We start from the raw sequence: 14,688 nt of genomic DNA on the forward strand, positions 1-14,688 counted from the left end.
CCTCTTCCTCCTCCCACTCTCACGTGGGAAAAAAAAAAGCCCACGCTTCTCCGCTCCGACCCTGCCCCCATCAACCCTCAGCGCGGGAAAAAGCCCGCGCTTTCCACCTGCCCGCCCCCGCCTCCTCTAAGGTAGCTCCCAGTGTCGGCCCAAGCCCCTCGCGGGGCCCCAGCCCCCTTCCCACCATCAGCTCCCCACACTGCAAGTCTACCTCCAGCCTCGAGCCCATCCACCGAACCCACGCAAAAAGACAGTGCCCCGCCCGCCCTGAAAACAACACAGAACCAGCATTAAACAGAAAGCCCCCCCTCAGAAAAATAACACAGTTACATACTGACCCCCGCACCGAACTCTCAGTTTAAGTCCAACTTCTCGGCCTGCACAAAGGCCCACCCCTCCTCTGGGGACTCGAGGTAAAAGTGTCGGTCCTTGTAGGTGACCCACAAACGCGTCGGCTGCAACGTGCCAAACTTGACTCCTTTGCTGTGTAGCACCGCCTTCGTCTGGTTGTACCCGGCCCTCCGCTTAGCCACCTCTGCACTCCAGTCCTGGTAGATCCGCACCACCGTGTTCTCCCACCTGCTACTCCGCTCCTTCTTGGCCCACCTGAGCACACACTCCTGGTCAACGAACCGGTGGAACCGCACCAGCACCGCCATGGCGGCTCATTCGGCTTGGGCCTCCTTGCCAGTATTCTGTGGGCCCCCTCCAGCTCCAGGGGCCCCTGGAACGACCCAGCTCCCATCAGCGAATTCAGCAGGACGACCACGTAGGCTCTCAGGTCTGACCCCTCCAGCCCCTCCAGGAGGCCCAGGATCTGCAAATTTTTCCGCCTCGACCGGTTCTCCATCTCCAAGAACCGCTCCTGCCACTTTTTATGGAGCGCCTCATGCATCTCCACCTTTACCGCGAGGGCTGCGGCCTCATCCTCTCTTTCAGAGGCCTGCTGTTGGATCTCCCGGATTGCCACCCCCTGGGCTGTCTGCGTCGCCAGCAGCTTGTCGATTGAAGCCTTCAACGGCTCTAGCAGCTCCGCTTTGAGCTCCCGAAAGCAGCGCTGGAGAGTCTCCTGCTGCTCCTGCGCCCACTGCCTCCATGTCTCTAGGTCACCGCCGGCCGCCATCTTGTGCTTCTTCCCTCGCTTTTTCTTTGGCGCTGCCACCGCTATCTTGCTCGCCCCACTCCTGGTCCAGGCCATACACCGATGGGGAACTGCTGCTGACTCCTTCCCACGTCGGAAATCGTCGAATAAGTACCGCTGGGGGCCCTAAAAATAGCCCAAAATTCCATTCCTGGCGGGAGCTGCCGAACGTGCGGCTTAGCTCCGCATAGCCGCAACCGGAAGTCCGTGGGGTAACATTTTAACTCAACCTCATCCACGATAGTCCAACGTTACCGGTTTAATACCACTGAGAGGACCCCAGGAGAATCCCTTGCCGACTTTCTATCCAGGCTATGCAGGATTGCGGAGTACTGTGACTATGGTGAGACCTTGTCAGAAATGTTACGCGACCGTTTGGTTTGCGGTATTAACAATGCGGCCACCCAGAGAAAGTTGTTAGCCGAGCCAACATTGACTTTTCAACAAGCCATTCAAATAGTATTGTCCCAAGAGAGCGCAGAATGAGGAGTGCAGGAGCTGCAGGGAATGGAGGTGCATGCCTTGGGGCGCAACCCCTTCCGTCCGAAAGCGTCCCCCTGCACCCCTGCTGTACTTTGGGCGAGGCGATGTCCATATCGACGCTAGTGGCCGTCGGACATTCCTCCCTGAAGGAAGCCTTCTCCAGAACTAATGGATGAGGAGCCATGCCCGTGTCAGACTTGTAGGCGCCGACCCTGTTGCGGACGCCGGCCCTGGGGTCGCCAGAGGTGCCGTCGTTCCGACCGAAACTGGGGCCAGCCCAGGGGCCGTACCTTTCATTTGGATGAACCTGTGGCGACTACTCCCGAGGACGTGGAGATGGAGGATGACTGCCTGCAGCTGCATTGTGTGGCAGCTCCACGTGTGGCCCCCATTAAAGTGACAGTACGGGTCAATGGTCACACGCTTGAGATGGAGTTGGACATTGGCGCAGCGGTCTCCATGATCGCCCAGAGGACATTCAACCGCATCAAGCAGGGTATACAGACCCTTACATTAACCAACACACAGGCCAGGTTGGCCACCTACACGGGGGAACCATTGGACATTGCAGGAACTACGATGACCCCTGTTATTTATGGACGCCAGGAGGGGCGTTTCCCACTTATCGTGGTGCGCGGCCACGGGCCCAGCCTGTTGCAGTGGCAGCGCATCCTCCAAAAGTTTCTGGAGGGTTGACTGAGATGCTAGAACGATACCCAGATGTATTCCAGCCCAGTTTGGGGAAAATAAAAGGGGCTGTAGCCCATATCTAAGTCAAACCAGGAACCACGTCGCGCTATTTCCGGGCGCGCCCGGTGCCTTACGCCTTGCTCGAGAAGGTAGAAGGGGAGCTCACTCATTTGGAGACTTTGGGTATCATCAGGCCCATCCGTTTCGCTGACTGGGCAGCACCAATTGTACCTGTAATGAAGCCAGATGCCACAGTTCGCTTGTGTATAAACTTACAGTGAATACGGCTTTCCGACTCGACCGATACCCAATGCCTCGCATAGAGGATCTCTACGCAAAGCTTGCAGGCGGACTCTCGTTCACAAAATTAGATATGAGTCATGCCTACCTACAGTTGGAGCTGGACCCTGCCTCCCTGCCATATGTAACGATTAATACACACCGGGGCCTGTATGAATATACACGTTTGCCCTTTGGAGTATCTTCTGCCTGCGCTATTTTTCAACGCCTTATGGAGGGCATTTTGAGAGGTTTACCGTGTGTTGTTGTCTACTTAGATTACGTTTTGATCACAGGGACGTCGGAGCAGGAACATTTGGAAAATTTGGAGGCTGTCCTTAGACAGTTTTCGGAGGCTGGAGTCCGTTTATGTCGCACAAAGTGCGTCTTTCAGGCGAAGGAAGTAGTCTACCTGGGTTATCGGGTGGACCACGAAGGTTTGCACCCCGTCGCAGAGAAGGTGCCCCGACTGACACTTCGCATCTTCGTTCGTTTCTTGGCCTCGTAAACTATTACGGAAAGTTCCTCCCCAATCTGGCAACTATGCTGGCCCCGTTACACCTTCTTCTAAAGGAGAATCACGCCTGGGTTTGGGGTCAGCTGCAAGAAACCGCTTTCCGGCGGCTAAAACAACAATTGTCGTCGTCTGGGTTACTAACCCACTATGATCCTGGAAAGCCTTTGCTCGTCACATGTGATGCATCCCCGTATGGTATTGGGGCCGCCCTGTCCCACAAGATGGAGAATGGGGCCGAGCGGCCGATAGCTTTCGCCTCCCGCACATTGACTGCAGCGAAAAAAAAGTACGCGCAGATCGAGAAGGAGGGCCTGGCAGTGGTCTTTGCGGTGAAACGTTTCCACCAGTACGTATATGGCCGCCACTTCACTATCGTGATTGACCATAAGCCTCTGCTGGGACCTTTCAGAGAGGATAAGCCAATACCACCCATTGCTTCCGCACGGATCCAGCGCTGGGCTTTGTTGCTCGCTGCATACGAGTTCTCTGGAGCACAAACCAGGAACCCAGATAGGGAATGCCGATGCACTGAGCCGATTACCTTTATCGACCGGCCCCATGTCGACCCCCACGACTGGTGAGGTGGCTGCAACCCTAAATTTTATGGACACCTTGCCTGTCAAGGCATCACAGATCCGTGAGTGGACCCAGACGGAGCCAGTCCTGTCAAAGGTTCGGCACATAGTCCTGTATGGTAGGCAACATAGACAGCTCCCAGGCGAGTTGCGGGCATTTTCCTCCAAGCTGTCCGAATTCAGCGTGGAAGACGGCATCCTTTTGTGGGGGGACGCGTGTGATTGTCCCGGAAAAAGGACAGGAGCTGATACTGAGAGACTTGCACAATGGGCATCCAGGTGTGACCAAAATGAAAATGTTGGCCCGGAGTTATGTCTGGTGGCCAGGCCTCGACACCGACATTGAGAAGGTGGCCCAAAACTGCTCCATTTGCCAGGAGCATCAGAAGCTTCCGCCGGCCGCGCCCCTACATCACTGGGAATGGCCAGAGCGGCCTTTGGCGCGCTTGAATGCGGATTTTGCCAGCCCTTTTCAAGGATCCATGTTCCTTCTATTAATCAATGCCCAGTCTAAATGGCTAGAGGTGCATAAGATGGGGGGCACAACGTCCTGCGCAACAATCGAGAAGATGCATTTGTCGTTTAGTACGGATGGCCTCCCCGAAGTGCTGGTCACGGACAACGGCAGTCCGTTCACAAGTGAGGAGTTTGCGAGGTTCATAAAGATGAACGGCATACGCCATATCCGCACTGCCCCTTACCACCCGGCTTCAAATGGGTTGGAGGAGCGCGCAGTGCAGACATTCAAACGAGGCCTAAAGAAGCCGTCTTCCGGGTTGATGGACACGAGACTGGCTCGGTTTTTGTTTTCATATAGGACCACCCCCCATGCGATGACTGGGGTAGCTCCCGCAGAACTCCTAATGGGCTGGAGACTTTGCACCCGCCTTAGCATGGTTTTCCCGGACATTGGCGCAAAAGTACTCCGCACACAAGAACGGCAGGGACATGGTTTTTCTCGGCATCGGCCGATTCGGCAGTTTACGCCCGGTGACCCAGTGATCATTTGGAATTTTGCTGGTGGTGCCCAATGGGACCCTGGGGTAATCTTTCGCCAAACGGGCCCTATCTCTTACCAGGTGCAAGCCCAGGGTCATCTCCAGCCCAAACATGTAGACCATGTTCGGTCCAGAAGATTATCCCTTCCAAAGATTCCCCGCCCCAGGAGCTCATTCCTATAGCCACAGAGACCAGACACAATGGAAAGTATTCCTCACAATCTTCCTCTGGTGCCTCACTCAAAGCCTGCGCAGGTCGTGACAGAACCGCGTGGAGATAAAGACGCCGAGATGACGGAGGCAGCAGACTCTGACTCCGAGATGGAGACACAAGACACCTCGGAGGGGGAATCCTCGGGCCCACGGGTTGTGGATGGACAACCGTTGCGCCGTTCATCACGGAAGCGCTGGTCTCCATCTCGTTACACGCCGCCCAATCCAGCACCTCGTGCAAATGGTGTCCGGATTGCGGCAAAACAGGTCCGACGCCCTCCTTCGCCAGGGTCTTCGGTGGATTCCTTGGACTTTGGGGGGGGAGGGATGTTATAACCTGCCTGCTTACCATTGGCTGGGGACTAATGACAATCCCGTGGGACTATGAGCTTCCCCAATGAGGGGGGCGGAGAAAACATTAGCAGACCCCCTGCATAAATAGAGCTGGCCAGTTTGAAACCAGTAGAGAGAGAGAGGAGTTAACAGCAAGGGAAGTTGCTGCTGCTGTTATAGATATATGTTATTGTAAATAAATGTTATTTCTTTGTATCCTGAAAACTCATGCTGGATTCTTCGTGGCCCTCACAAAACCAGTATTCAGCCAGTTTGATTCACTCCACAAAATGCCTGAGTCCACTGGGTACTGAAAGGGCTGTGGACCCTGACAACATTTTGGCTGTAGGTCTGGGGGGACGTGCTCTAGAACTTGCTGCATCCCTAGCCAAACTGCTCCAATACACATCTGACAATGTGGAAAACAGCCTATGTTTGTTGTGTCGAGGAAAAATCCAACCCGGCCAATTGTCCCCGCATCAGTGTTTTCTCAATCAGCATGTGGAGATGCCGGCGTTGGACTGGGGTAAGCACAGTAAGAAGTCTTACAACACCAGGTTAAAGTCCAACAGGTTTGTTTCAAACACTAGCTTTCGGAGAACTGCTCCTTCCTCAGGTGAATGAAGAGGTAGGTTCCAGAAACATATATATAGACAAATTCAAAGATGCCAGACAATGCTTAGAATGCGAGCATTTGCAGGTAATTGAATCTTTACAGATCCAGAGATAGGGGTAACCCCAGGTTAAAGAGGTGTGAATTGTCTCAAGCCAGGACAGTTGGTAGGATTTCGCAAGCCCAGGCCAGATGGTGGGGGATGAATGTAATGAGACATGAATCCCAGGTCCCGGTTGAGGCCGCACTCGTGTGCGGAACTTGGCTATAAGTTTCTGCTCGGCGATTCTGCGTTGTCGCGCGTCCTGAAGGCCGCCTTGGAGAACGCTTACCCGGAGATCAGAGGCTGAATACCCTTGACTGCTGCAGTGTTGCCCTGGAATTCCCTTCCAGTCGGGAAATAGTAAGTTGCAACAAGTAAATAAGAAATTTACAAATGGATATAGATAGGTTAGATGAGTGGGCCACAATTTGGAAGATGGAGTTTAACGTGGATACGTGTGACGTTACCCATTTTGGTCCGAAAAACAGAAAGGTAACTTATTATCTAAATGGAGTGAAACTTCAGAGTACTTTGATGCAAAGTGATCTGCGTGTCCTCATGCATGAATCACAGAAAACTAATGAGCAGGTGGAACAGGTAATAAGGAAGGCAAAATAAATTTTGGCCTTTAAAGCTAAAGGAATAGAGTATAAAAGGAGCAAAGTGTTGAAGCAACTGTTCAAGGCATTGGTGATACTGCACCTGGGGCACTGTGAACAGTTTAGGTCCCCTTATTTGAGGAAGGATGTAGTTGCATTAGAGGCAGTTCAGAGGAGGTTCACTAGATTGATTCCAGAGATGAGGTGTTTTATGATGAGAGATTGAACGGTTTAGGCCCATACTTTCTGGAGTTTAGAAGAATGAGAGGAGATCAAACTGAGGTATATAAGATGATAAAAGGTATTGACGAAGTAGAAGTAGAGTGGATGCTTCCTCTTGTGGGACAATCCAGAACAAGAGGTCATAGTTTTAGGATAAGGGGAGCAGATTTAAAACAGGGATGAGAAGAAATTACTTCTCTCAAAGGGTTGTGAATCTGTGGAATTCACTACCCCAGACTGGTGGATGCCGGGACATTGAGTAAATTTAAGGAGGAGATGGACAGATGTTTAATTAGTAATGAAGGGTTACGGAGAAGGGGCAGGAAAGTGGAGTTGAGGCTGAGAGGAGATCAGCCATGATCATATTGAATGGCGGAGCAGGCTCGAGGGGCTGAATTGCCTACTCCTGCTCCTGGTTCTTATGTTCTAAAGTCCTGGAAGGTGTTGTAAAAGTGACACTTACACAGCAATAACCTGCTCGGCAGTGCTCAGTTTGGGTTCTGCCCCATCCACTAGGCTCCTGCCTTGATTACAGCCTTGGTCCAATCAAGAACAGGGAGGTGAATTCAAGAGGTGAAGTGAATGTGACAGATTTTAACAGCAAGGCAGTATTTGACTGAATGTGGCATCAAGGAGCCCTTGTAAAACTAGTCAATGAGCATCACGGGGGCAAATCTCCACTGGTTGGAGACATACCTAACACAAAGGAAGGTGGCTGTGGTTTTTGAAGGTCACTCACCTTGATCCCAGGACATTATTGCAGGAGTACCTCAGGAGAATGTTCTTGGCCCAAACACCTTCAGCTGCTTCATCAATGATCTTCCCTCCATCATAAAGGTCAGAAATAGGAATGTATAATGATGATTGCACAATGTTCAGCACAATTTACAAATCCTCAAATACCGAAACAGCCTTTTCCCACATACAACCAGACCAAGACAATATTCAGGCTTGGGTTAATAAGTGGCACACAAGTGCCAGGTTTTACGACACCCTGTTTTCCATGCCAGCCATAACAGTTCTTACAACAGTTCAATGATAGAATTGTACACATTCCCAGAAAGGATAATGTGATTGTGGATGCTTTGTCATGTGTTTAAGGGCCGACTGATTATTAATGCAAAGACTGGGAAGAGTACTTACTTTTTTTGTTAATTTAGAGTACCCAATTATTTTTTTTTCCAATTAAGGGGCAATTTAGCATGGTCAAATCCACCTAACCTGCACATCTTTGGGTTGTGGGGGCGAAACCCATGGCGACACGGGGAGAATGTGCAAACTCCACATGGACAGTGACCCACGGCCGGGATTCGAACCCAGGTCCTCTGCGCCACTGTGCTGCTCCTGGGAAGAGAACTTACATAATGGGGATGGATTGGATGGATATGTGCCTGTAATTTATGTTTTGCATACCTCATCATGAAATGTCTGTGCCCTGAAGTTTCATTCTTTTAGGGAGAGAGTTACGTAAAGACCGTTCTTGTGTATCGTCTTATTTCCTCTTTCTTTTCCTTTTGCTGTTACATTTTGATCCATTTCTATCTTCATTGCTTTTTCTTTTCTTTATTCTTCGTCTCCATTTCTCTTTGCTGCATCGCCATTCCTTTTTCCATCATTTCTATTTCTGTTTCTTCATCTCCATTCTATTGTTTTTAATTCCCTTTCATGCTCGAGCTGCAACCGAACTCTCTCAAGCTCAATTTCCCCACCAGCAAATATCCTTGATGCGGCAGTACATTGTGGGCTTTCCAGTGATCCTAGCATCCTTTCAAATTTAAATGTTGAACAATCAGTTCAATTAACTCCACCTTCCTAGATCTAATTCCCTTGCCAATTCGCCTAGCCTGTCTTTACGAAGCTCTTTTAAATAAATCAGAGATAAGTTGGCCACCTGAAGAAAACCCTCAGCAGTTTCCAGAGCCATCCTGTTAAATCACTACAAACCTGGCCTCTCTTAATTTATACTGGAACCCAAACTTTGCCGTCGACCATTCCGAAGATCCCGGACAAGCCCTTCAATTATGTTATGACATGCTGGGTTACTGGGTGGTCAATTCCAGGCCCACGTGTCCTGGATTCACAACACAAGTGAATTAACCAATATTTCTTACAAAAATACCCTTGGCCTTTGGCTGCCCAATTATTACAGCCACCAGGTTTGTAAATGTAAACACAATTATGGTTTATTTATAAGGAGAACTATAATGAAGTATACAGAAAATACAGATGATTAACTATAAGCTAATCCCTACTTTAACCTGCCCCCACCTTCTGCACACACAACCCAAGACAGACAAATACTAAGGGGTGGAAAGGAATAAAAATCATAAGTAACAGGAAAAAGAGTCTTTGTTTCAGATGGTAGTTTCCAGCACTTTACTTCTCATCACACTTTGCTTTCAGTTCATGTTTGTATTGAAGCATCTGTAGTTTTGGAAATCCAGCACTCATAGTCTTTCTGGAGAGAGATAGCAGTACAGCACTCACAGGCTTTCTGGAAAGATATAGCAGATCCTGATTTTTGCAGCCTCTAATGGTTTTACTGCAAGTCCAGAAATACAGCATTGACTGCATCCTTTATGGAGAAATATATAACACTCTTGCTACTGTGCTTCCAGAATCAAAACTGAAACTCCCTTTGAACAGCATTCCACTGGGATATGATCCAATCACTGCCTGTTACCAGGCAGGGTATGGCCTTTTGGAACAATTTATTTCATCAATGAAACCAATTCCCACCTCATCTCTCTCTCTGGTGCCGATAAATCTGCAGCTTCTGTTTAAACTAGCACAGACTAGCAAAGTGATCTCTCCTGTAACTTCTGGATTCTTCTGCTGGAATTAAATCACAGGCTGCTTGCCTTAAAGAGACATGTCCATTAATCATCCATGGATCAAATAACTAATGGCAAAATAAAAGAAAGGGAATCTCCCACTATCAACATCCTGTGGGTTACCACTGACCGGAAATTCTGCAGTTAGTGACTCCCCAAAGCCTGTCCACCATCTACAAGGCACAAGTCAGGATGTGATGGAATGCATTCCACTTGCCTGGATGAGTGCAGCTCTAAAATAACAAAAAATCTTGACACCAGCCAGGACAAAGTAACTCATTTGATTCTTGAATTATAAAGAATTGAAAGGAAGAGCAGACCCTGTTGTGTTATTCACTCTGGGGTAACACGGACTGCAACTGGATGCAGTTGTACTGGAAAGCAGACAACAACCTTGGACATTAGTTCAATGCGATTTATTGAACTTCTGTAACAATGCACACAGCTTGCTGTGGGTTGACACTCTACTACTCTAAGTGACTCTAACTAACTAGACCAGACTAGCTCTGAGCCACATGTAGAAGGTGCTAACTGATATATGCACCCTGACTGTCACTACAATTGTCACCAGTGGAAAGAGGCGAAGTGTTGATGCCTTGTGTGTTTTATAGTGGGAAACCCCCCTCCAGTGTTCTGTCTGGTGATAGGTTGTGTTCTGTCCTGTGTGTTGATTGGCTGTACTGGGTGTCTGTCACTGCCTGTCTGGATCTCATTATGTGCATGAGTGCATATAATGACATCCCCCTTTAAAAAATATTTTGTCGGTTGCTTAGACCGTATACGACAGTATGTACAGATATAACAATTTACAGTAAATGGTGAGTGAATGAATATGTACATGGACGGTGTCTAGCGTGCAGATACAGAACAATATGTACAAGATAAATGTCTCTAAGTGCAATCTTTGGGGCTGGCGTCGGATCCTTGTCGACCGCCTGAGAGATGGAGGTGGTGACGATGGCACCTTGACGGGCGGGATTGCAGCCAGATTGATGGCCTCGTGGAGCGAGGTGTCCAGAGGAGGCATAACAACAGCTGGAAAGGTGAGATTCGGTGGTGGGCAGGCAAGTTTGCACCGAGCCCTTCTGTTGCGCCTGACAATGGAGTCATCAGCCATGCGAACCACAAACGATCTGGGAGCAGCCTGTCGAACAACAACAGCTGGGGCTGACCAGCCGCCATCAGGTAACTTGATGCGAACAGCATCTTCCGGAGAAAGCACAGGCAAATCAGTAGCATGAGCATCGTATGTCAGCTTTTGCCGGTTCCTGAGTTGCTGCACCTTTGGCAGCACTGGGAGGTGATCCAGGTCAGGTAAGTGTATGGCTGGAACAGTCATCCGCAGGTCTCTATTCATGAGGAGTTGTGCCGAAGACACACCAGTGGACAGAGGGGTTACCCTGAACGCCAGCAGCGCACGGTTGAAGTCAGAAGCCAAGTCTGCAGCCTTGCAGAGCAGTTGCTTCACGATATGGACCCACTCTCTACCTTCCCGTTAGATTGCGGGTAGTGTGGGCTTGAGGTAATGTGTTTGAATTGGTACAGCTTGGTGAAATTGGACCACCCTTGGCTGTGGAAGCAGGGACCATTGTCGCTCATGACAGTGACTGGAATACCATGCCTGGCAAATGTCTCCTTGCAGGCCTTGATGACTGTCCTTGATGTGAGGTCTGACAGCTTCACATCTTCCGGATAACTAGAGAAATAATCTATGATGAGCACATAGTCATGCCCATTGGTGTGAAAAAGGTCGATTCCCACCTTGGAGCACGGAGAGGTCACAATCTCATGTTGCTGGAGTGTTTCTTTGGCCTGAGCAGGCTGGAAATGCTGGCAGGTTGCACAATTGAGGTCCATGTTTGATACTTCCTAGTTGATTCCAGGCCAATAGACAGCCTGCCGGGCCCTGCGCCTATATTTCTCGACATTGAGGTGTCCCTTGCGGATTTGTTTGAGCACTAAGCTCTGCAGACTGTGAGGAATAACGATACGATCTAGCTTGAGGAGGATCCCCTTGACGACTGTCAGGTCGTGCTTGACATTAAAGAACTGAGGGCATTACGATTTCTGCCAACCATTTGCAAGGTGATGCATTACCCGCTGCAGAAGAGGGTCCTTAGCAGTCTCTTCTCGAATGTTGACGAGTCGCTCATCTGCGGCCGGGAGGTTGCTGGCACACAGTTTGCAAATGTGCCTCAATTTGGCGGATGAAGTCTACCTGTTCACAGGGTGAGGTGATGGAGCGGGACAGGGCATGCGCAATTATCCGCTCCTTGCCTGGTGTGTATACTAACTCAAAATCGTACCTTCGGAGTCGAAGGAGAATGCGCTGAAGCCTGGGCGTCATGTCATTCAAGTCCTTATGAATGATCTGGATCAAGGGTCTGTGGTCAGTCTCTACTGTGAAGGTTGGTAGACCGTAGACGTAATCATGGAAATTTACAATGCCGGTTAGGAGGCCCAGGCACTCTTTCTCTATCTGAGCATACCTCTGCTCATTGGGAGCCATGGCCCTTGATGCATAGGCCATTGGAGCCCAGGACAAAGTGTCATCCTTCTGGAGGAGCACCGCTCCAATGCCGTCCTGGATGGCGTCCGTGGAGATTTTTGTCTCCGGGTCAAAAAACCCTCGCACCGGAGCCGTGATGAGCTTTGCCTTTAACTCTCGCACCGGAGCAGTGGTGAGCTTTGCCTTTAACTCGAGCCACTCTGCTTGATGTGTGGGTAGCCACTGGAATGCAGTGGACTTCTTCACCAGATGCCTGAGAGCCGTGCTGTGTGATGCCAGGTTGAGAAAGAACTTTCCCAAGAAGTTAACCATTCCGAGGAAGCGGAGTAACACCTTTTTGTCTTCCGGGGTCTTCATGGTGTTGATCGCCTTGACTTTGTCTGAATCTGGCCGCACCCCCCTGCTGGGATATTTGATCGCCAAAAAACTTGATGGTTGACATGCCAAAGGAGCATTTGGCCTTGTTCAACTTGAGGCCGTTTGCATGGACACGTCGAAAGACTTGTTTGAGACGAGATGTGTGTTCCTCGGGGGTCGTGGACCATATGATTACATCATCTACGTAGACATGCATACCCTCAATGCCCACCATCACCTGTTCCATGATCCTGTGAAAGATTTAAGAGGCTGAAACAATGCCGAATGGCATGCGGTTGTAACAGTACCTTCCGAAAGGTGTATTAAACGTGCAGAACTTCCTGCTGGAATCGTCCCGTTGTATCTGCCAGAAAGCATGTGATGCATCTAGCTTCGTGAAGAATTTGGCATGTGCCATCTCACTGGTTAGTTCCTCCTGCTTCGGGATCGGGTAGTGTTCCTGCAATATGTTCCCGTTAAGATCTTTGGGATCTATACATATGCGCAACTCTCCTGAGGGCTTCTTCACACAGACCATCGAGCTGACCCAGTCAGTCGGTTCCGTCACTTTAGAGATGATGCCCTGGTCTTGGGGCTCCTGTAGCTGTGCCTTTAAACGTTCCTTCAGAGGAGCTGGCACCTGGCATGGTGCATGGATCACAGACGTGGCATCAGGCCTAAGTAAGGTTTTGTAGCAGTACGGCAGCGTAGCCATTCCACTAAAAACATCCAGGTATTGTGTCAGGATTTCATCAATGTCAGCCTGAAGATCCACATTGGCAGAGGACATGGCATGGACTCGCTGCATGAGATTGAGTAGTGTGCATGCATGGGCACCAAGCAGGGAAGCCTTGTCAGGCTTGACAATTTCGAATTGCAGTGTGGCATTGATGGTCTTGTTGGAGACATGCAGATGACAAGATCCTAATGCAGTTATGGCATTGCCATTATAATCAAGGAGCTGGCAAGTCGGTGGAAGAATTTTGGGTTGCCTTGTGATGCGGTCAAAATCTGCTTGAGATATGAGATTGGCTGAAGTACCAATGTCCAGCTTGAATTGGATACTGCATTGGTTAACATGCATGACAGCATGCTATTTGTCCGCAGAATCCACGTTGAGGATAGATAGATGTCTTTCTAAATTTGAGGAGGCATTTTCACTTATAATGATGATGCCCACACAATAGTGGAACTCCAGGCAGTCGTCCTCTGGATCCATAGTGCTACCAGGATCAGAATCCAGTAAACCTTGCTGTACACATCGAACGCGCTTGCGTTGGAATTGGGATCACTGACCCTTGACTGGTGGTGCAGACCTGCACAAGGCTACATAATGTCCAGGCTTCCTGCAATTTAAACGTCGCCTGCCTTTTGCAGGGCAATGCCGTTTTAAGTGGGTAGTGCCGCAGTTCGGGCACATCATGACGTTGACGTCGTCACGCTCTGTGCGTCGTCGCACATGTGCAGTGTGGTCAGCCGCCGTTCGCACCTGCATAGTTTGGTCTTCGGGCTGCTTCGTTCTCTGTTCATGGTGCGCATGCGTGGGACCTCGGGAAAATGCATGAAATGGCTGCCTTCATCGATACTGAGGCGCAGCATCCGGGCGATGGCCTGTACACTCCCTGCCTCGTGGGAGTCAAGTTGGTCCGGTTCTGTCAATTCAAGACAGGAGTACCGACTTCTCGCCTGTTCATGCACTGTACACGTCTCGATTGCGACTGGCAGGGTCATGTTTTTTATTTTAAGGAGCTGCTCCCGCAGGGCGTCGGAGTGGACCCCAAACACGATCTGATCCCTGATGATGGAATCAGCGGTGTCACCATAGTTGCAGGACTGAGTTACCCTGAAGACGTTGCTGGAAGACATAGCGCTCAAAGCTCTCCTTCGTTTTGACTTCACAGTGACTGTTGAATTTGACTAAAACGGTCTTGAATTTGGTCTTGTCCTCGCTGTCGGCCAAATTTAGGTGGCCAATCCACCTAACCCGCACATCTTTGGACTGTGGGAGGAAACCGGAGCACCCGGAGGAAACCCACGCACACAGGGGGAGGACGTGCAGACTCCACACAGACAGTGACCCAGCCGGGAATCGAACCTGGGACCCTGGAGCTGTGAAGCATTTATGCTAACCACCATGCTACCCTGCTGCCCCATGTCGTATCATGTATCATGTCGTGTTATTCACCCTGGGGTAACATGGACTGCAACAGGATGCAAATATACTGGAAAGCAGACACCAAACGTGATATAGAAGCAAACATGCACCCGGTTAGGAATAGCCA

The sequence above is a fragment of the Scyliorhinus canicula genome, chromosome 16, assembly GCF_902713615.1.
Source record: "Scyliorhinus canicula chromosome 16, sScyCan1.1, whole genome shotgun sequence".
Classification (NCBI taxonomy): domain Eukaryota; kingdom Metazoa; phylum Chordata; class Chondrichthyes; order Carcharhiniformes; family Scyliorhinidae; genus Scyliorhinus; species Scyliorhinus canicula.